Raw genomic sequence first — 22,312 nt, 5'->3', positions numbered from 1 at the left:
AATTAAAAACAGCACCCAGCTCATTATGTTCTGAGAGCATTGAGTGTGTTGATACACGAGAGTTTAGAACAGTATGTGGTGCCTAATAGGAGCTCAGTAGGGTCGGTGCCTTACTTCGGTCACCTTTCCTCCTGCCCACCCCCTCCATTTCTTAAATCCCTGGATGGGAGGGCTCATGTCTGAGTCTTCTTTAGTCTTTTGCACGTAGTAGGTGCTCATTAAATGCTGGAGTTGCTGGAAGGACAGTGGTGGTTGAAGAGGGCTTCCCGTTCTTCACGTGCTGTGAAACAGGCTCTTCTACCCCAGTTTACTGGTGATCAAACCCAGGTTTCCACCAGCAGAGGCAGGACCTGTCCCTCCAACCTCCTCAGGTGACTCCCATCCCAGCCAGCTCTGGGGGTGAGGGTCAGAAACAGGAGCAGAGAAAATGGCTGTCATTCTAAAGAGTGGCCAGCAGGGGGCAGAAGAGATCTGGGACAACTTTGTCTCAAATCTGGGTCTGTACGATCCCTAGTGGGAGCACCTCCTCAGATTTTGTGCCCTGGGCACCTCGCATGTCTCACCCTAGTCCAGGTCCTGGTCAGAGAGGCCCCGTCCTACCAGGTGGTACCTTTCTCCTGTCCTGTCTTGAGCATCATGCTGTGCTGGGCTCTGTGCTAAGGACTTCCCCCGGATGTTCACTCAGCCTTCACAACAGCAAGCGTGAGGCAGGTACTGTTACTGCCCCGTTGTTCAGAGGAGGTAACTGTTTAAAATATTCATGGGCTCTCCACATCAGAGAATGAACTGGGAGGCTGGGAGAGCCCAGAGAGGCAAAGCGTGACCCAGACTTGGGGGCATTGGAGGAAGTCCACCTCGTTTCTCAGGGAGGGACAGCAGTTACCCAGGTGGAAGCAGGGAGACATTTCAGACTGAAGGGACAGTGTGTGCAAAGGCCCTGGGGTGGCTCAAGGCACCACAATAGATGAGTCTGGCTAAAATGGCATAAAAACTGGGAGCAAAGCAGGATGAGGCAGAGATGGTAAGGCTCAGCTGGAGACTTAGGGGTAGAGCTGACGGCTGGGGTCAGACACAGGACACATGAGATGCCACAGGATTTCAGCAGATGGCCCTCCACCTTTGGCAGGAGGCTCGCAGGACAATCATTGTCCTCATTAGAGAAGGGGGCAACTTGCCCAGACAGCCAGTATGGGGTGGGCTAGAATTTGAACCTGCTCTGGAACTGCCATGCTTTGCTGTTTTTGAGGAAATGCCATGAACTGGAGAGAGATACTGAATAAGTTTGGGTGCCTGACACGGCGGGGAGTGTTTTCCCAGCACCGTCTGATCAAATCCTCGGCCATAACTGTAGGAGGGAAGTGCTATTATTATCTTTCTTTACAGGTACAGAACAAACACTCAGAGAGGGCAAGTGATTTGCCCAAGAGCACACAGCCCACAAGGCTCAAAACCAGGATTGGAGCCCAGGCCCATGGGCTCTGGAGTCTGCCCTCTTACCTGTGGCACCCGCGTCTTCCGGGCCCCAACTGGCTCTGAGTTTTGTGCTATCTGTGCTCTGCCTTCCCTAATCTATATTTTAAATGAACGTCTCACCCATTTTTATAAGATTTTATTTATTTTATTTTGAGAGAGGGGAAGGGAAGGAGAGAGAGAGAAAAATCAATATGTGGTTGCCTCTCTTTTGCCCCCAACTGGAGACCTGGCCCACAACCCAGGCAGGTGCCCTGACTGGGAATCGAACTGGTGACTTTTTGGTTCACAGGCCAGTACTCAATCCACTGAGCTACGCCAGCCAGGGCTCACCTTTTTTTTTTTTTAAACTAAACCTGTTTCTGTGCAAAGGAAACTAACTATACTATACCATTAGCGGAAATGGAAAACCTATATCATTGATCACAAATGGAAGATAAGGATGGAAATAAATACAATACGAGCAAAACAACCTCGCTGTGTTTTGCCAGCCGCTATTGCTCGCCCAGTGCGGAAACGGAGGTCCGCTGGAGCTCCGTTCAAGCGGGACTGACTTCGAAAGCGATAAGGAGACACCGGCGGCAAGGGGCCTTTGTTCCTTGAGATACTCAGGGCAGCTGCAGGAAACCCCTTGCAGAGAAAACACGCCCTCTGTGATCCCATGTTCTGTGTGACTTAGAACGGCCCTCGGTGGCTGGGCAAACCCCTCAACCCCAGGCCAAATCCTGCTCCCCAGCTCATCCAGGCCCACCCCTCCCCTGCATCTAAACCCCCCCCCCCCATGCCTAACATGGAAGAGGTGACCCTGGGAGCAGAGCCCAGACGGTCCCTCCTGCCCTCTGCTCCTCCCAGGCAGAGCCCCTCCGGGCGGGCGGGTGCACAGTGGGCACTTGGCCTGGCCTCCAGAGCCCGGGGCTGCAGGGACTTGGCTGGCGATCTGTGGTTGGGCTTTCTTTTTTCTTTTTGATAGAAAAATATTCCCTGTACCACCAACGCTTTCCTGGGCAGGGTTTGGAAACCATGTCGAGATGGAAAATAATTTTAGGGAAGAGGACAGCTAAAATTATGGGCCATTCTGCTGCCAGCTCCCAAGGGGGCAAGCAGGCCGAGGCCCTGGAACTTTCCCCAGCTGGGGCAGGCAGGCCCAAGTCTGGGAGAGAAGCCTGGGTAGACTGTTGAGACTGCATGTCTCGGCTGGTTGAGCTGTGGTCAGGCCTCATGGGCTCCCCTGAACGGCGTGGGCTGCCACTGGGGGTCTGTCCCCCCATGCCAGGCACTCCTCTCACATCTCCAAGGTCACTTATCCAACCATAATTCCCTTCTCAGGGTTCATGGCCTTCCCCTGGCTGGGAGGAGGGGCTCCCCAACACCACTGCTGGTGTGGGTACGAGGAAAGGTGCCATCTCTCCCCGTGTTGCTGCCGTCGTCCCCACACCAGTGGCAGGAGAGGAAGAGCCACTGAGGAAGGTGGGCTTTGGGACGCTGGGCGAAGGGACCTCCTTTCTGCTCAGCGGTGTCCCGTGCCCTTCCCTATCTCACATAAGCTGTGTGATCTTGGGCAAGTGACTTCACCTCTCTGGGCTTTGGCTTTCTTACCTGTGAAATGGGGAGGACAACGCCCATCTAGGCAAGTCAGTGAGTTTGCACATGTAAAGCTCTTGGCTTCTAGTAAGTGTTGCACAGTGCTGGCCGCTGTTACTATCGTTGTTAGTATCATTATCATCGGCATCACCATCTTCTTCTTCTTCCTCCTCAGCAGTGAGTCCAGGCTCCAAAACTCCATGTATATCTGGAATTCTCGAAATGGAATGCATTACCTATTAATCTCGCTCTGACCTTGAGGGTCCCAGCCCCTAATATCCAGGACCCTCAGACCGGATGCTCCAGGCCCCCAATCACTGAGTTTCTCACCGAGACCCCAGACTACCCGGTCCAGGCCCCCACACCCAGCCCTGTCCTGACCAGGTTAGACACATGGGCCCAGTGTGGACCTGGACATGGAAGCTCACAGCACCTCCTCCCTCCGGTCTCTCCCTCCCCGTGCACCAGTCCCCGGTCTTGTCTCCGGAAGCTGGCTGCTCCCTGTCTCCCCGGCCTGTCCAGGCCGCTCACCTTGACAACCACACCAGCCTCCTTGCTTGTCTCTGACTTACTAAGAAAAAGTGCTTTTTTTGTTTAATTTCAAGTCACGCAGCCAGTCATACAAGTTCAAGCAATACAGAAGCATGTCGAAATTTAAGGTTATTTGTTCAATGATAATAGCAGGGGTTTTATTTCATTGTTTGCATTTCATTGTTTAAATGTTGTGATGAATGAGCATTGCTTTTCTATTTTAAGATTACATTTTTAAAAGTATGTATTTTTAAACACACAGGTAAGAGATGTATTGATTTTTTTCCATCCGATGGCTCTAGTGACGTTTAGTTAACTTTAACTTCATTCAAGGCCATTTAGTTAGACTGTACTGCATCAGCTGGCCAATCAGCGTGCATTTAAAGACGACTTACCAAAATCGGCGAGTTTTGGGGGGTTGCCATTTTAACATTGAAGATGGAAGAAAAGATGCAACATGTTTTGGCATTTTAAGATTTATTACTTCAAAGAAGATTAAAAACGCAACTGAAACACACAAAAAAAATTTGTGCCGTGAATGGAGGAAGTGCTGTGGCTGATGGAACATGCCAAAAGCGGTTTTTGAAGTTTCCTGCTGCAGATTTCTTGCTGGACATTGCTCCACGGTCGGGTGGACCAGTTGAAGCTGATAGTGGCTGAAATGAGACATTAACTGAGAACAATGAGCACTATACCCTGTGGGAGGCAGCCGACATCCTCGGAATATCCAAATCAATACAGTTATTGGTGACAACGAAAAGTGTGTCTTGTATTTTCTGGAAGAACCGACCACACTTTTTGGCTTCCCGGTACCTTGGTGTCGTTTAAGCCTCTCTCTTAAACTGAGAGTGAAGCAGACACCTCCTGTTGGCTGGGTTCAGCGTGCTCTCACTGGTTTATGTTAAGGACCACCATTGCTTTGTTTTATTTTATCATAGTCTTTTAGTATTTTATTTTGCATTTCCCCTCCTTCTTGATGCCCCGGCCCACGAAGCCTGTCCCTGGGTGTGGCGTTACTTTGTGCACGGTGCCTTTAATTCACAGATACGTTCTCCTTGTTTCTCATCATCCCCCTCACTCACCAGTCTGTTTCCAAGGTCTGTGCCGTTTGCCCATTTGGCCAAGCGTCTCCTGCCACGCTGCAAAGACATTTCTTTCTGCTCCGATTCCAGCAGACTGTTTGCTCATATCCTTTGGGGTAGAATGTTTTTCAGTCATGAGGAAACCTGGGCCTGAGCCTGCCTCCTTTGAAGTTGGGAAGACACTTGGAGCAGGGAGGGACCGAGCACTAGCTGCTGTGTGACTAATGCCTGGTGACTGCTGAGACCCCCTGATGGGCAGGCCAGGCCAGAGCAGCTGTCTGTCTGCACATGCGGCCTGGCATGGCATGGGGTGAGGGTTTCTTGAGAGGCACAGCAAGGGCACACAGAGAGGGGTCCCGGCTGGGACTCTCCCTCCCCGTCTGAGACGCCCAAGCCTCCCGCCTTCTCTCTGCTCCTCCCACAGAGCCCAGGGCCTGTTAGAAAAACAAGTGGCTCGGTGCCTTCCAGGGATGGGCTGAACTAAGCGACAAGGGAGTGAGATCACCCACCCCTACCCTCTCTCTGCAGGCACAGGACCACCGTGTTGGGAGTGCTCTGGCCCGCATGTCAGGGCTCCCCAGCCCTGGGCATGGTGGGTGTCTCAAAGCCAAGGTCTCCTCATCAGTGAGATGGCGAGGAGCCCTGGGGTGTCTGAGTCACTTCTGCCTCCCTTCCCTTCAGCCACCACATCCTACTCTATCCACCCATCTAGGCACCAGATATTTATTGCGCACCCGCTGAGTGCCAGGCACTGGCAATGGTCTGTGCCCTGGAGCTGTGTTGGGGTGTGTGTGTTTCCCTACGTCCATGTCCTCCGCCCTGGAACATGTGAATATGCTTGGTCACACGGCAAGGGGGGATTACGATTAAGGATGCAGCTGACCTTGGCCTAGGAGATGAACTTGGAATATGAGGCAGGTGCAATGTAATCACAAGGGTCCTTATAAAGTGCCAGGAGAGTCCGAGCCGGGGATGCGGCACAAGACAGATGGACCGACGCTGCTGGCTCTGATGACAGAGGAGGATCCCTGGCTGGTGTGGCTGGGTTGAGCGCTGGCCTGCTGACCAAAGGGTGGCCAGTTCAGTTCCCAGTCGGGGCACAGACCTAGGTTGTGGGCCAATGTTTCTCTCTCTTTCTCCCTCTCTCTAAAAATAAATAAACAAAATCTTTTAAAAAAAGAAAGAAAGAAAGAGGAAGGAGCCACAGGCCAAGGAATGTGGGCAGCCTGTAGAAGCTGGGAAAGGCAAGAGAACAGATTCCCTCTTTGAATCTTCAGGAAGAACTTAATGCTGCCCCTTGATTTTAGCCTAAGGAGACCCAGTTTGAGCCATATAATAATGAATATCTGCTGTTTAAAGCTACCAAGGGGTGGTTTGTTACGGTGGCAGAAGGAAATAGTGCACAGAGGAACAAGGGTGACATTCATTACACGGTGCTTCGTGGGGATGGGGGAGTGAAGGCTGATGGAAGAGCACCCACGCCGGGTGGTCTGCAGTTTCCCACAGGATGAACAGGCAGGGAGGGCCTCCCCGGGGAGGCCACCGCTCACAAACGCCTGAAGGAGGTGAGGGCACGAGCCGCCTAGATAATGGGAACAGCAAGTGCAAAGGCCCTGGGGTGGGAGGGCGCCGGGCGTGTTTGAGGTGCGGCAGAGCAGCCGCTGTGACTGGGGCAGAGTGAGTGGGGGTGCTAGGATGGAGAGAGGCGAGATCAGGGGGCTGTGGGGAGCTCTGCAGTGAGCCCCGCTGAGAGGCATCTGGCACCTGGGAGCCACTTCCCAGGATCTTTGAGGGAGGCTCTGGGCTGGAGTCCCAGCCCCAGCAGAAGAGCCTGCTTCTCCGACTGGAACTGAGGATCCAGGGCCCATCCCTTTCCCCGTGTGCCCAGCCCTGCTTGCTGAGGTCGTGTCCGGGTCACTGACGTGAGGAGAGAATGTACGCCCCCCCTTGCCTCCCCGCTGCTCTTGCTTCCTGGGCCAGCCTGGACTTATGCTCTTGGTCTCGGTGCCTGATACGGCCTGGTCCAGGTGGGCTGGGCAGAGGTTTCATGACCTGTGTCTCACCCCAGAACGGTCAGGCCCGGCAGGAGAAGGTGGCACGCCCTCCCTTGAGATCGGGGCACCCCGAGCTCGGGCAGCTGGGCTGCGGCCGGGGGCAGGGGCAGGGGCAGGGGGCAGGGGGGAGCCCACCCCCCACTTGCTAGGCTCTCTGACCTGCCTGGCAGCTCATGCTCTCTGGGCCTCAGTCTCCACACTGGCAGCACAAGAGGGTGGACTCTTCAGGGGTCTCGGACCGACAGGCCGCAGCCACATCCTGCCCACAGGAGTGTTTACATGTTTTAAATCAGTGGCCAACATGTAAAATCTGGGAAACTTCTCGTAATACGCTAGATTGCTGGCTTTTCTTGAGAAATCAAAAGATCTGGTGTCTGGTGACTGAGCTGAGCGGCGACAACCGCAGCCCCGCCCAGCCCACGCAGTCACTTCCGGCTCTGGTCTCAGGAGGTAGGGGTGTTCGAGTGGGCAGCCCTGGATGCTAATGGCCCTTCCAGCTCTGATTTCTTACATTCATTCCACCTGCCCTTGGACAGGGAGTCAGGGTGGGCTTCCTGGGGGAGGCAGGGTCTGAGCGGAGACCTGCAGGGTGAGCAGGGACCAGAGGAGGGGGAGGCGGGCTTCAGGTAGAGGGCACAGCCCTGGCCCGGGGAGAGACTGGCCTGGTCAGAACGCTGCTGGAGCTGGAGCGTGAGGGGAGAGGGGCGGGAGGGGTCTGGGAGGGGTCCGAGAGGGTGCCAGGGCCCGCCCACAGGCTTGTCCTGAGGGCATGGGGGTCCTGGGGGGTCTAAGACCAGGCGGGACAGGGTCCCCTGCACAGCCTCCCCATCCACAGGTACTCAAGTCTCCTTTACCTCTCAGCCTCCCCATTTCTCTGTCCCTACTTTCTCCATCTCTGGGTCTCTGTGTTGTCTCTCTTTTTCCTTCTCTCTCTTTCTCCCCTCATCTGTGCGTCTCTGTCTCCCCCTCCCCCACCTCATGGCATGCATATTTTCTGTCTCCCCATTCTCCCCCCACCCCCTCCTCCACATACACCCTGAAATGGAAGTCTCCCAGAGGAAATGTTTTCACCCCCATCCCCGGCAGCTCTGACTGCTCCAGGAGCCAAGCCTGGCCCGGGGCCCACTGGCCTTCGTCCTGGGTGGAAAACCACAGGTTTTCACTTCTCCCGCAGGGTGGGAGGCGCCAGCTGGGCCTCTGCAGAGAGACACCACCAAAGCCCATTGCTCCCCTTGAGTGCCTCCTGGTCCCCGCACCTCCCAAAAGAGGGATTTTTTTGAGAAGGAGAGGGCGGATGCCAGAGTGAGGGAGGCTGGGGGTCGAGAGAGGCCTGTCCAGTCCTGACTCTGTCTCTTATCCACACAGTGCAGGTACGGAGTAGGCCCTCAGTAAATGTTCTCTGGATAGTTGGTCGATAGAGAGAGGGATGGATGTCTGGATGGATGCAAAGGACTTAATCCTGAGAATACTGATCTTGGAGGAAAATTACTGGGTCGTCCTGATTCTGAGCCCAGAGGCGTCCAGGCCAGCTCCACCTTCCCTCCCCCCTGGCTCCTTCACATCCAAGGATCTCCAGGGACAGGGTGTGTCTTAGTTCAGGGATGTTTGATGTGCCTGTGTGCAGAGACAAGCCATGCAATGCCCTGGCTTCCATGTGACTTTCTACCCCCAAAAGTGCCCAGAGCCGGGAGGTGGTGCCTGTGACCTTCGAGCAAACAGACATGCACAATGGAGGCCCAGGAGGCTGTACAAACATCTCTGGCATCCCAACATTGGGACGGCGTCAGATCACAGCAAACCTGTACATCGTTGTCACCCTTCAGAGGGAGGACGGGAGACCCACCGCTAGGAAGGGACGGGGGTGGCGCTGGGCCTGAGCCCGTGTCCTCTGGCCCCCAGGCCTGTGCCTGTTCAGCCATGGCCACTGGTCTCAGGGTCCCTTGAGACGAGAGCTGTTCTGCCGGGGGAGGGAAGAATAATGGTGCTGAGCCTTCTTGAGCATTTACTGTGTGCCGGACTTTCTAAGTATTATCTTGTTTATCCTTCCTGAATCAGTCAAGGTGTCACCAGAAAAACAGAGCCAGGAGAGACACAGAGAGAGACAGGCAGAGACCGTGAGGCCTGGCTTACCTGGCAGTGGACTCTACTTCGGCACGTCTGAAACCTGCAGACGGGCCGTCAGGAAGAGCGGGCTGGACACGCCACTGTCCTCTTCCTTAGGGAAACCTCAGCTCAGCTCTGAGGCAGCCCACTAGACCAGGCCCACCCAGGCGGTCCAGGACCACCTCTTGCACGTGGTCAAGACCGCAGATGTTAATCACACCTCCACAGCAGCCCCACCTGTGCTTGCATTTGGTTGAGTAACTGGGTGCCCAAGCCCAGCCACACTGACACATGAACTGACCACATGTCGCCCCAGAAGCCTGGAAGGCGGCTACCACATCGGTTCCATTTGGGATGGGAAAGCTGAGGCTCGTTGAACAGTATCTAGGGAAAGAACCAAGTTTGAAGCAGGGCTAGGCACCTCCAGGCCCAAGTCCTTACCACCCTGCAGTTAGTCTTGGCAGCCCTGCTCCGTGGTCTAGGCCAGGGCCGTGGGGAACGAGGCAGGGATCACACCCATTTAGAGGTCAGACACTAAATGGTCCATTTTAAATCTGATGCCATGTTTTCCTATAGAAGAGAGACAGACCCCGGGGTGTGGACTGAGTGGTCAAGGCAGAAGCAGAGAGAGAGCAGAGAGAACGTCAGTGCGGATGCTAGTGAGAGGCAAGTGGGACTTGAAATCAGAGAGGCGACTGGGGCCAGCACCCAGGGCCTTGAGAGTTGTTACTATTAATTTTACAGTGATGCGTTAGAATGACCACGACCCTTTAACCACGGATGGGAGGGGCCCGCGAAGGCCAGGAGGGTGCCTCAGAGGCCTGCCGTGAGCTCTCTTCATGTGGCTGAACGGCCGGCTGCCAGATGAGCGGCTGAGGAGCTTATTGCCTGAAACTCAGGGGGTTGAGGAGAAGAAGGGAGACTGCGGCCAGCTGCTGTGCAGATCCCAGACGGCACCTCCCAGAGGCCAACCCAACCACTGGGAGCCAGCTGGGCCTGCTCAGCCCACCAGGCCTCTGAAGGATTTTCAAACCACTCAATGACACATGGGTAGATTCTCCTTCTAGGAAACTAAAGCAATATATACTTGGGGCTATGAATTCCTCACCTCGCCCCGACCCTCCCCAGGCCCTTCCCAGCCTTGTTTTTCTCCTTAGCACTCAGCACCCTCCTGTACTGATGTCTTGTTTGTTTCTTGTCTGTTGCCCCCTTGAGAATGTCTGATCCACCTGGGTGGAGATATTTGATTTTCCCCCACCCTGTATCCCTAGCATCTAGCACAGTGCCTGGCACATGGTAGGTGTTTAATAGATATGTATGAACTTCTGGCCAAGATGGAGGTGTAGGTAGATACAGTTTGCCTCCTCACATAACCAACAAATTTTAAAACTAAAATACCCAGAACTGCCAGAAAATTAAACTGTATGGAAGGCCGACAACCAAGGAGTTAAAGAAGAAACATTCATTTGGACTGGTGAGCTGAGACAAAGGAATATGGCCCAAATAAAAGAACAGAACAAAATGCTAGAAAAACTAAGCAACAAAGATATAGCCAACCTTCCAGATGCAGAGTTCAAAACACTGGTAGTCAGGATGCTCACAGAAATAGATGAGTATGGTCACAAATTAGAGGAAAAAGTGAAGGCTATGCAAAGTGAAATGAAGACAAATATACAGGGAACCAACAGTGAAGGGAAGGAAACCAGGACTCAAATGAATGATTTGGACCAGAAGGAAGAAATAAACATTCAACCAGGACAGAATGAAGAAACAAATTTCAAAAAAATAAGGAGAAGCTTAGGAACCTCCAGGACATCTTGAAATGCTCCAACATCCGAATTATAGGGGTACCAGAAGGGGAAGAGGAAGAGCAACAAATGCAAAACTTATTTGAACAAATAATGAAGGAGAACTTCCCCAATCTAGCAAAGGAATTAGTCTTCCAGGAAGTCCAAGAAGCTCAGAGTCCCAGAGAAGTTGGACCCAAGGAGGAACACACCAAGGCACATCATAATTACATTTCCCAAGATTAAAGATAAGGAGAGAATCTTAAAAGCAGTAAGAGATAAGGGAACAGTTACCTACAAAGGAGTTTCCACAAGACTGTCAGCTGATTTTTCAAAAGAAAACTTGTAGGCAAGAAGGGGCTGGAAAGAAGTATTCCAAGTCATGAAAGACAAGGATCTACATCCATCCAAGATTACTTTATTCAGTAAAGCTTTCATTTACAATGGGAGGGCAGATAAAGTGCTTCCCAGATAAGGTCGAGTTAAAGGAGTTCATCATCACCAAGACCTTATTATATGAAATGTTAAAGGAACTTATTTAAGTAAAAGAAGAAGATCAAAACTGAAGAGTAAAATGACAACAAACTCACAACTATCAACAACTGAACCTTAAAAAAAAGGAAACAAACAACTAGAACAGGAACAGAATCACAGAAATTGAGATCACATGGAGGGTTATCAGTGGAGAGGGGAAGAGGGGAAAATGGGTGGAAAAGTACAGGGAATAGAAGCATAAATGGTAGGTACAAAATAGACAGTGGGAGGTTAAGAATAGAGTGGGAAATGGAGGAGCCAAAGAACTTATGTGTAGGACCCATGGACTTGAACTAAGGTGGAGGAATACTGGTGGGAAAATGTGTGCAGGAAGGACGGAAATAAAAGGGAGAAAAAAATGAGACAACTGTAATAGCATAATCAATAAAATATACTTAAAAAAATAAATGTGTATGAGCTAGATGAATGAATGAGTTAGTAAAGAATGAAAAACCATCTCAAGCCTTTCCCTACCTCCAGAGGTGACTGATCTTATTTATCTTTGAAATGGGTGCATCCAGACCTTATTCCAGTGGCTTGAAAATAGGGGCGATTGTGCCCCCCAGGGCACATTTGGCCACGTCTGGTATTGTTTTGGCCGTCGCACCTGGGGGAGTGGTGCTCTTGGCATCTCACAGGTAGGAGCCAGGGTTGCTGCTAGACATTCTACAAAGCCCGAGGTGGTCCCCATGACAACGCACCCTGTTGCCCCAAGGGTTGACGGTGCCCTGGCTGAGGCCTTATTCTATGCACCACAGCAGTTTAGACGGACTTGTAGGAAAGACTGGTTATTTCGGTGTGTTTTTAAATAAACGATGTCATGTTGTATATATCATTCCATGTTTGCTTTTCTGTCTCAATAATAAATCTTGGAGATGTTTCGTGTCCGCCCAGGCAGACCTCCCCCTCCTTCTTTAGCAGTGGTGCATTCCAGAAGATAAACCAACTGCAGTTTTCCTAGCAGGCACCCCCGACCCCAGTTGACATGTAGATTGTTTCTGGGTTTCGAGGGTGGCAAATACTGCTTCCGTAAACATGTTTGGATTTTCATGTGCATGAGCCAATCATTTATTTTTATTGTTTTTATTTTTATTTTTTTCACTTGAGCCAGGTTGAGCTGGGATTTGAGTTCTTTGCCACAGAAGCACCTGGGAACTCTGAAGAGACTTGAACAAGATTATCTCAAAGATCCCTGTAGCTCATGCAGTCCCTGAATCCATTTGTGGATAACTGCCCACCCCCACCCCAGCAGCAGGGGACGCCCTCTGAGAAGGCAAGGAGCTCAGGGTGAGGCCTGGCAGAGAGAGGGAGGGGTGCCAGGTGGAAGGGACAGCCGGGGCAAAGGTCTAGAGGCAGGGGCGTGAGGGATGACCCTGGCCTGGTCACCGCAGATGCAGTCCCCAGACCAGCAGCAGCAGCAGCAGCAGCAGCATTACCTAGAGACAAATCAGAAATGCAGAAGCTTAGGTCCCTCCCAGGACCCACTGAGTCAGAATCCGCTTTTTAGCAAGACCCCCACCTCTTTCTGATGCACAGCAAAGACAGAGAAGAACCAGTCTCAGCTTAGAAACACCCAGGAAGACGTTTGTGTCCCACCCGAGATAAGAGCGGCCTGAGTGGCCGCTTCTCTGTGTTCACGGCTCTCAAACACCGTCCCACACTCTCCACCCTGGTGGAGGAGCAAAGAGGGAAAAGAAAAGGCACACACGCACGTGCTCCCGAGCACACACACGCACGGCGCTGATGTCACGAATCGTTAGCTGATGGCTAACAGGCACGTATCTCTTTCATGAGCTCAGTTTTGTAGACAAAACATGCTCAAGGCTCCAGGCAATCCTCCCACCAAGACGAACAGGCTCTCGGGGTCATGCAGGCCTGGAGGTCAAAGGTGACACTGCAGATACATAAAGGACAAGCAGCAGTAAAACCGGATGAAGGATGAGGGCTTCTACCCTTCTCCAGCGTCTGGGGGAAGAACCCCTCAGTGGGGGCCTGTCATTTCGGATGGAGAGCCCAGGTCACTGTGGCTTAACCTGCCGGGACCTTGACCTTGATTACCCAGCTCACCCAGAGGCCCGCCCACCAAAAATTCTCTGTCTTTAGCAGCTCAGAGCCAGGCCTTTCACGGCAGCCATCTGTACAAAGTACTTCTGGGTTTAGAAAAGTGGCTTCTTCTCTGGGCAAGATTTTTGGACTTCATTGTCCCCTCGCTCCAACTCCCGTGCTTCAGAGTCACGGCCGCACAAGAGAAACATAGTATTTTACTCCCTGTCCCTTCAGAACCCAAAACCGCAGTTGAATCCCGTGCCTCCCTGAGGGAGATGATGGCGTTGTCACCGGCTCCCCAGCTGGATGGCTTTGGATGTCAAGCTGAGGGGACAGGCGTCCTGGGCTTTAACTATTTTCTTCAAATCACTGACCTTTGGCCTTAGGCCTTGACCTTTCCCTGGATTCTGTCTCCCCAAATCTCATGGGTACACCTCGAAGCTTCCATCTGCTCAACAGGAAGGAAAAGAGAGCTCACGGTACAAGTATTTAGCCTGAAGGTCTCAGTGGAGGGAGTTCTTGAGGGGCTCCGCGGTGGGGTTCCCGGCTCAGCTGACCTCACAGCTTCCCCCGTTGCCGCCATCTTGGTCCTTCCTGCCCGTCCTCAAGGCCCCATCTCCCCGGTCCCACCATCCGCAGTGATTGATGGTGGCTCCTGGGGGAGGCTGGGTGGTGGTGGGTGAATTGGGATCCCCTGCCACCTCCATCGCTGCTCCCAGAGCCGTTCCCAGGAAGCGCACAGTCAAAGTGAATGCGGTTCACCTCCTTAGCAGGCTGCCCTTGGACCGGACCGCTGCCCAAGTCCGTCCCATGGAGACAGCCTGGGTCTGCCGCTGCAGAAGCCGACCTCCTGCGCGGCAGAGGTTAACACCTGGAGCTCCCAGCCGGACGCCAGTCCGAATCCTGCTGCTTCCTGGACGGGTACACGTGGGTGAGGTGCTTTGGCTCTGTCCGCCTGCATTTCCTCCGTGTATGTAGAACGAGGCTAAGGCAGTGGGCCCTAACTGGGGCTGATTTTGCCCCCTGGGCACTTACAGTGTCTGGGGACACTTTGGGTTGTCACCTCTAGGGGAGAGTGCTATTGGCCTCTGCTAGGGAGAGACCAGGAATGTTGCTGAATGTCAGTGCACAGGGCGGTCCTGCAACACAAAACTGTCCAGTACTGACGTCAGTAGCGTCCAGGTTATGAAACACCAGGGACAGCGACCCCCCCCATAGGGATGTTGGGAGATGAAGGTCACGCAGCAGTTAACACAGGCAGGGGCTTGCACTGCCAAGTGCCGGATCCATGGCTGCTAAGGTAGTCATCCTCCACCCTGTGGGCTGCGTTCTCGTCTCTCCAGCCCCACACCATTTCCTAGCACGACTCCAGGGGGCGTCCTTTGGGGTGTAGTGTACAGAAATGGTGCCACTTGGTGCTGTGCAAAGGAGACACCGCGCGCAAGCCCATCCCAACCCAAAGCCCCTTGCTCAGAGTCCTGCGGCGCCGGCTGCTCTGGTCTCCCCGCCTCCTGGCTTGCTGCCCTTCACTGCATCTTCCATGCAGCGAATCCCTCACTACCAGTGGGGTTTTTTTATTTATTTACTTTTAGAGAGAGAGGGAGGGAGGGAGAAAGAGAGGGAGAGAAACATCTATTTATGAGAGATATATCGGTTGCCTCTCACACACTCCCAAATGGAGACCTGGCCTACAACCCAGGCATGTGCCCCAACTGGGAGTCGAACTGGTGACCTTTCAATCTGCAGGCCCATGCTCAATCCACTGAGCCACACCGGCCGGGGCTTAAAACCTGTGGTTTTTGAATGCTAAGAATGTCCTAACTGCTCTATGTATATTATCTTACTTAATCCTTAGAGGAACCCTGAGAAGCAAGTACTAAGACTGTCTCCTTTTTAGAGGAGGGGACACTGACGCTCAGAGAGGTGCAGTAACTGGCCCAAAGTCACACAGCAAGTTAAGCGGCAGAGCTGGGATTTGCAACCAGGTTTGACTGAGTCTGGACCTTTGAACTGGAATCATCTCTGTACTCAGTAAAATAGTGGGTGTGCTTCAGAATCACCTTGGGGTGGGGGGTGGGGCCTGTTAAAATGGAGAGCCCGTCCATAGTGAACGCCAGAAATGTGCATTTTGACAATGTCTTCCCAGCCTCCCCCACCCCCACTGCCTTGGGTGATTCTGATGCTAATGGTCTGTGCACCACACCTGGAAAAAGACTCCCAGAGCCTGTGTTTCTTCCTCCCCAAACCATCAATTGTTTCCTTTCCCCCTGAGAACTGTGTTTAAAGTTTTGGACACGTAACTCTCACTCCTTTGCCTTAGTCTTTGAGTTTGCGGCCTGTCTCTCATGCCTGGGCATTGGCACAGGCCACACCCCCTGCTCCCCTGCTTGCAAGGCACTGCCCGCCTTCCCCCTCCCTCTGTGGTCTCTGCAGGGGCTGGGCTGGCGGGTAGGAACCCTGGGTCTTAGCCTTGTCGTCGGCAGCATCACACGGCAGAAATTTGGACACGGTGTTCACTCTCTGGGGGCCTCAGTTTCTCCACGGGAGCCACGAGGATTGGACTAGATGCTGGCTCCGGGAACAGAGGCGTCTGGACGACGGTTTCACCACACTCCCCGGAAGGTGCTCAGTGCTAAGTCGTGCCTCGGCGAAGTTCCAGCCAAGTCCCGCACAGCAGCTTGCCTTCCGGGTCAGTTTTTCCCCACCTTATCTCCAGCCGGCTTGTTCATAATATTTAGACACTTGGCCTCCAGCTGAGAAATCTAGTGACTCAGAGAGAAAGCAGCTACGGCCGGCCCCTAACCCCTGAACCCTCTGCCCCTGAAAGGGACGCACCCTCCCAGCCAGAGAAATGGACTCTTCCCACCAGCAGCTCTTTGTGCAGGGAGGAGAAAACAGGCCCAGAGAGGAGAAACAACCTCCCCAAAGCCACACAGCCAGCCAGTGGCACGCGTGCTTTAAATGTTTACTGAGCACCTACTTGGTGGAAGTCCTGTGACAGGTGCTGGGAGACAGCGGTGACCGGGACAGAGCAGGAAGCTGTCCTTGTGGGGATTTTAGTCCCGGCTGAAGAGTCTTGATCACATTCAAAGCTGACACAGAGCTCTTTTCATGTGCTGGCCACTGTTTTAAGTGCTCTGTGTGATTGATTCGTGGAACCCTCCGACTAGGCCAATGAGGTGGTTTGCTGTCATTTTGCAGTAAAGAGATGAAGGCGCCATTAGGGCTGAGACAGTGGCCAAGGTCCCACAGCTGGTGTAGTGGGCTGAATGGGGGACCTCCAAGATTACGGGTCCTAACTAATCCCTGGAACCAGCAAATGTCACCGTAGATGATACAATCGTGGCAGATGTGATTAAACTAAGGATTTTGAGATGAGAAGATTATCCTGCATTGTCCAGTGGAGTCTAAATGCTGCCCTGTGTATCCTTACTGGGGGAAGACGGAGGAAGAGTAGACGGACACACAGAGGAGGAAAAGGCAGCTGAAGATAGAGCCAGAGATTAGATTACAGTGAATACCGTGATGTCGCAAAGGAAGGAATTCAGGTAGCCACCGGGAGGTGGGAAAGGTGAGGGGCGGTTGTCCCTTGGAGACACCAGGGAGGGACGGCCCCTGCCACATCTTGTTCTGGGCCCCAGGAAACCGATGCTGCCCTTTCGGCCTCCAGAACTGCGTGAGAACATGTTTCTGCTCTTGTCCACCATCAAGTCTGTGGTAATTTGTGGCAGCTACGTGAAACTAATACAAGTAAATGGTCAAGCCAGGATTGGAACCTTGGCCGCCTGTTAATTTTCAGTTAATTTACAGACATACCTTACTTCTGTCCCTTTGGCTTTTGTCAGTCCTAGTCCTGCAAGGTGGTAATTGTGATTACTTAAAAGTAAATTCTTGCTTTTTCCATTTTTTTTTCTGCGGCTGGGAGGCAGGTGTGAAGGCAGGAGCTGGAGCAACTATCTTGTATCAAGAGACTGAAGTTGCATGTTGGACATGGCTGAGCCTTCTCACCAACCCTGGATGAGTGACCTCTAAATTGTTACACTACAGGCAGTGTAAACTTCTATGTTGTTAGGAAGGAAGGAAGGAAAAGGAAAGGAAAAAAAAAGAAACCTCATTATCTGAGTTCCTCCCAGAAATGCCTGAGTTCACCAGGGGACTTCAAGTTCTGTGGAGAGTGAAATGAACAGCACCTACCTTAACAACCATTTTTTTTTGTTAGTTTCCTTGTGTAATGAGCCCTTGATTCCATCTTAGAGTCAAGCAAGGCAAATATTTGTCTCTAGACAGGCCTATATAGAGCTTCTTTTTCTTTTTCTCCTCCTCTTCCTCTTCTTCTTTAAATATCAGGGAATAGGCTGATGCAACTCAGTATCTTTCCCTTTTTATCTCAGCTCCCAGGAAATTCAATTAAAATCATTCAACTGTCATGATTGTTTTGTCTCAGGTGCATGGAAATATCCATGTCTATGCCCCATTGGACTTAACATTTTGGTTGTTCTTGGAGACTTGGTAGAATAGGCCAAGGTTCAAATTCATCTTTCTCTCTCCAGTGTCCCTTTTGTAAAATGGGGATGGTAATCACAGAGCAATAGCTTCCCAAGATTTGTCCCACCCTGCTGGTAATGGAACCCATCTCTCATTTTAGGGAGCACCCCTGCCCCACTCAGTTTGCATGCTCTAGGTCGGCCACTGCAGGGGGCTGGGCCATCTTCCCTGAGGTCCCTTATCCTCAGGCAGACTAGCCCGGGCTTGTCCTCATGATGGCTCTGCAGGGTCCAAAAGAGAGAGAGCGGAACCGGTGAGGACTCTTGAGGCCAATGCTGGAACAGGCACAGCCCTGCATTCTATCGGCCGGAGAGAGCCTCGAGGCCAGCCTGGCCTCAGAGCACGTGAAATAAACTCACATTGCAAAGGGCTTGAGTCCAGGGAGTTCATTAATTAGGGGATCAATGCAGTGAAACTATCCTCGTCCCCACCCCCACCTCTAGAAGTGGGCAGGAGATCCGGGCCTGGCCACATGAGCATCCCATTATGGCTCCAGGGATTAGTAAAGGGAATTGCATCTGACTTAAATAAGGCAAACCTCAGACAGCCCGGACTTTCACTTAGAGTACTGACGAAGAGACTCTCCTTCCACTGGGGCTGCCAGGCTGGCAGGATGCCGGGGCAGCTAAGAGCCATCTTACACAGCACAGGGAGAGGCTGCCTGAGGGTAAAGCCAACACACAGGCAAGCAGAGCTGAGAGATGGAGTGGAAGGAGTACCAGCAACATCCTTGGAGTTCCTGGGTCCCACTGTACCTGAAGCTGCTTTCCCTCAGCTCCTTGAAGCCAGGATTCTACTCCTGGACTTTCCCTGCTAGTGCCGATACATTATGTTTTGTTTTGTTTTTGCTTAAGCCACTTTTGAGTTGAGTTCCTATCACTAGCAACGATAAACATCTTAACTATTACTTGTAGACAAATGGCTCTCGTTCTGAACCATGAGGTAGGGAGAGAATTTTTCCTTTCAGGATCAAGTGACAAGGGTCAGTTGGAACATGATACTTTTGGAATCTTGTCCCATCACTGGGAATGGGAACACAGAGTTGATCAGAACAGAGAAAAGCCAGGCTTTGGAGTGGGACATCCTGGAGTCTCGTGTTACCTGCATTGCTTGCGAGCTCCCCAACTTTGGTTAAGAGAGTCGTGATTCCTCCTGCCCCAGGTGGTTATAAGGATTCCAGCAGCTCATGCACCTGCACCAGCCCAGTGCAGAGGGAGCAGCCTCTGAATGGCACTACCCGGAGCTCCGCTTTCCTGTGACCAAGGTGGATGCAGACACCTTCCTGGAGAGAAGCAGGGGAGGGGACAATTGCCCCCACAGCGTCTGCATGAAGCTGGTCTCCCCTGAATGGTTTATGTTATTCGCCTAGCCCAAGAGCTTGTCTTTCTTGCCACGTGAAGCTCATGAAAAGATCAGACAATGGACAGCAGATGGTAGGTGACCTTTTGGTTGTGTTTTCGATATGCCAGACACTGGTTACAGGAGTCCCCCCAAGAGGAACTGAGACCCCGAGAGGTTGAGTGACTTGCCTGAGGCCACACAGTAAGTGGCAGAGCTGGGATTTCAACCCAGGCCCTCTGGCTCCAGAACATCCCTGCTCCCAACCATTGTACTAGATGGCCTCTCTAGAGACTATAAAAAGCTTTTTTTTTTTTTTTTTGCCTAGCCAGAGTTAAAGTGAGGACATTAGCAACCCTATTTGTATCCATGTAAATAGGGCCTTGATATTTGTGTGTACGAAGGAGCATTCCAGCACTTACCAACAAGCCATCTCGGGTTGCCTCCAACCTGGACATGTTTTATTTGGTCCATACAAGTGTTTTATATATTGGAAAAATAACCGTTTTCCCCCTGGCTTCTCTTAAACACAGGGCTGGAGCTGAGGGGCAGGGCTGGATGTGAAGGCGGAGGGAGAGGAGAAGGCCTCCACCCCTGAATGAGGCTCAGTCTGAGGCGGTTTCCTGTGCTCTGGAGAGGCCTCATCGGGTCCGGCACACCCCCCAGGAGCTGGCCATTCATCCTGCAGGGAGCACAGTGCCCTCCTGTTCCCCGCCTGCCTGGAGCCCAGGAGGGGAAAGGCAGTGGGGGGCTTCTGGTGGGAGCCTCCACTCCGCGGTCCCTGGGCTCGGTGTCCCTGCCAATCCCTTGTCCCTCTCCGGGCTTTCCACTTCTCATCTGTAAGGTGGGCTTGCCGCCATCCCTGCCCAACTTCCAACCTGCCCACCCCACTTCCGGTCCTCCTTCGGGAATCTACTTTCCCACTTGGTTTGTCCACCGAGGTCAGTGGGTGGGCAGTGGGCACATGATCAACTCGGCCAATCAAATTCTCTCCTGGGAGAACCAGACACTCAAGGGGAACTAAGGCTAAGATAGGGAAATAGTTGGTGTCCTGAATTTTCTGTCCCTTGGTTCCTGTTCCCTGTACCCTTGGTTCCAGCTTCTCATTCCCTGGAGGTGACGTCCTGTTGTCCTTTCCAAGTCCCAGCTGGTTAACTAACTAACTAACTAACTAACTAACTAACTAACTAACTAACTTCCTTCCTTCCCTCCCTTTCTCCCAGCCTCCTCTGGCTCCCTCTTCATTTTCCTCCCTGGCATTTTCCCCAATACGTTTTGCCTCTCTGAGCCTTGGCCTCACCATCTGAAAACTGGGAATAATAATGGTATCCATGTTACAGGGTCTTGTGCAGATTAGAGGGGTTAATATGAGAAAGTGTTTCAGATGGCCTAAGATACCAACAAAGTTAGAGCTTTAATTAGAAAAATATTTTCAACTGCCCCTCCCTTATGGGTCTGGTTTTCGGCTTTGAAGGAGATAGCACGCATAATATTTTCCTTTCCTGACACAGTTTGTTTGTGGCCTTTAGGGTACAGACGTGAACCAGATCTGGTTCCTGGAAGAGATGAGGCAGGGGTGTGGGAGGAGAGGGCTGCCCTTTCCCAGTCAGAGCCCCCCATTTTCTGAAGGAGTTGGATCTTGACATTGTCCTCATGGCCCTCCAGCAGCCCGATAAGAGAGCAGAGGTTTGGCAGGATCGAAGAGTTGCCCAGATGTCTTGTCTCTACTGGACCATGAACATCTGGACACCCTGAGCCTCCCACAGGAGAACATCCGGATGATGGTCCTTAGGTGGTGGCCCTGGTACAGCTGGACAGAAGAGGGAAATTCCTAAGAGTCCACTTGACATGTGGGCTTCACTACCCCATGAAGACTTAGATGTGCCCATTGCACAGATGAGGCAAAGCAACTCACTAGGGTCATCTGGCAAATGAGTGGCAATGTTGGGATTTGCATTCAGCCCTCAAGCCCTTGGAAGTCCCTGCCCTTTCACCATGGGCTCCAGCGGGGGGGTTGGGTGGGGGGAGGAGGTTTTCTCTCATCTTCACTCCTGAGGGTGTCCCAGTCTTGTCCCTAGCAGGGCCCTGTCGGTCCTCACGGGTCAGGGGAATTTGGAGTGTCTGCTACTTTCAAGACCCTGCCTGTCCCCACAAGATGTTGTAGCCAGGACAGCTGGACACTCCATCAGCATGAAAATGCAGAAAGCCTGAGCTGTAAAAAAAAAAAAAAAAAAAGGAAGGCAGTGAAAAATAATAAGACGAGGCAACATCCTGAAAACTCACCGTGGGCCGGCACTGTGACAGGTGCTTCAGATGTATTTTTCATTACCTCACGTAGTCCTCGCCACATCCATAACTGGAAGGTCATCTCAGTTAGAAATGGTTTTGGCTGCGTGTAAGAGAAAATCTGACTCATGGCGTACTTACTTGATTATCTCATTAAACAAGTCTAGTTCTTTCTGCGGATGCTCTCAGGGTGGTGGCGGCAGGCGCGACCTGCAGAATGACTCCTGCAGGGAGTTTGTAAACCTGTGCCTGCCATGAAAATGCTCTGCCAGCAACTGCATCACCGGCACCGAGGACTACGCAGCCATCCAGATGATGAATGTGGCCAAGGTTGAGGAGGGGACACGCAGGTTCAAGGGCCAGCTTAAAACCTCTGCGAACCGCCATTGGCAGGCTGGGCGAGTCCGGTGACTCCCTTCTCCGACTGGCCAAGGCCCATGGCATCATCTCAAAGGACTTCCGACTGGAGGGCGTTACGGATGTGAAATTTGTCATAAATAAATAGTGAACCATCCTCCCACCGCCAAAAAAAGGAGTCTAGAGCTGGGCGGTTCCAGGGAGGGTGCTCTGCTGCTCTGGTTTGGAGCTGGGCTATTTTCCTTGCCTTCCCTCCTAACACCCCCACCATCACGTCCTCACACAAGGGCACCTGAAAAAGAGGAGGCCACAAGGCACCCCACAGCCACCCTGGATCAACTCTTAGCAAAGAGGAATTTCCCTGGCTGGCTCACACAGGTGGTTGTTGTGGACCTCTGCCTGGTTTCAGGAATTGTAACTACGGTCCCGTGTCGCCCCCTCCCCCCACTGTAGCTAAGGATGAGCGAGTGACCTCTGGAATGTGAGCCACAGGAGAAAAAGCTTGTCTCTGGTAGCAAATGCTGCCTCAGTTTCCTCTCTCTTCCCCCAAAGCATGGTTGGAAGTCCATGACAGGTAAGTCTCCTCACAGTGGGGAGC

General features: G+C 52.4%; 1 pseudogene; it reads left to right on the top strand.

Moving 5' to 3' along the window:
• Positions 1-16,713: 16,713 nt before the first annotated feature.
• On the top strand, positions 16,714-21,862 carry LOC119035152 (40S ribosomal protein S21-like; annotated as a pseudogene).
• The last annotated feature ends 450 nt before the right edge of the window (positions 21,863-22,312 follow it).

This window comes from Artibeus jamaicensis, unplaced genomic scaffold (genome assembly GCF_021234435.1).
Source record: "Artibeus jamaicensis isolate MK-2021 breed Jamaican fruit bat unplaced genomic scaffold, CSHL_Jam_final contig_685, whole genome shotgun sequence".
In the NCBI taxonomy this organism is placed as follows: Eukaryota; Metazoa; Chordata; class Mammalia; order Chiroptera; family Phyllostomidae; genus Artibeus; species Artibeus jamaicensis.
Note: the sequence above shows the minus strand (reverse complement) of the source record. Positions and strands in the feature narration are given on the sequence as shown.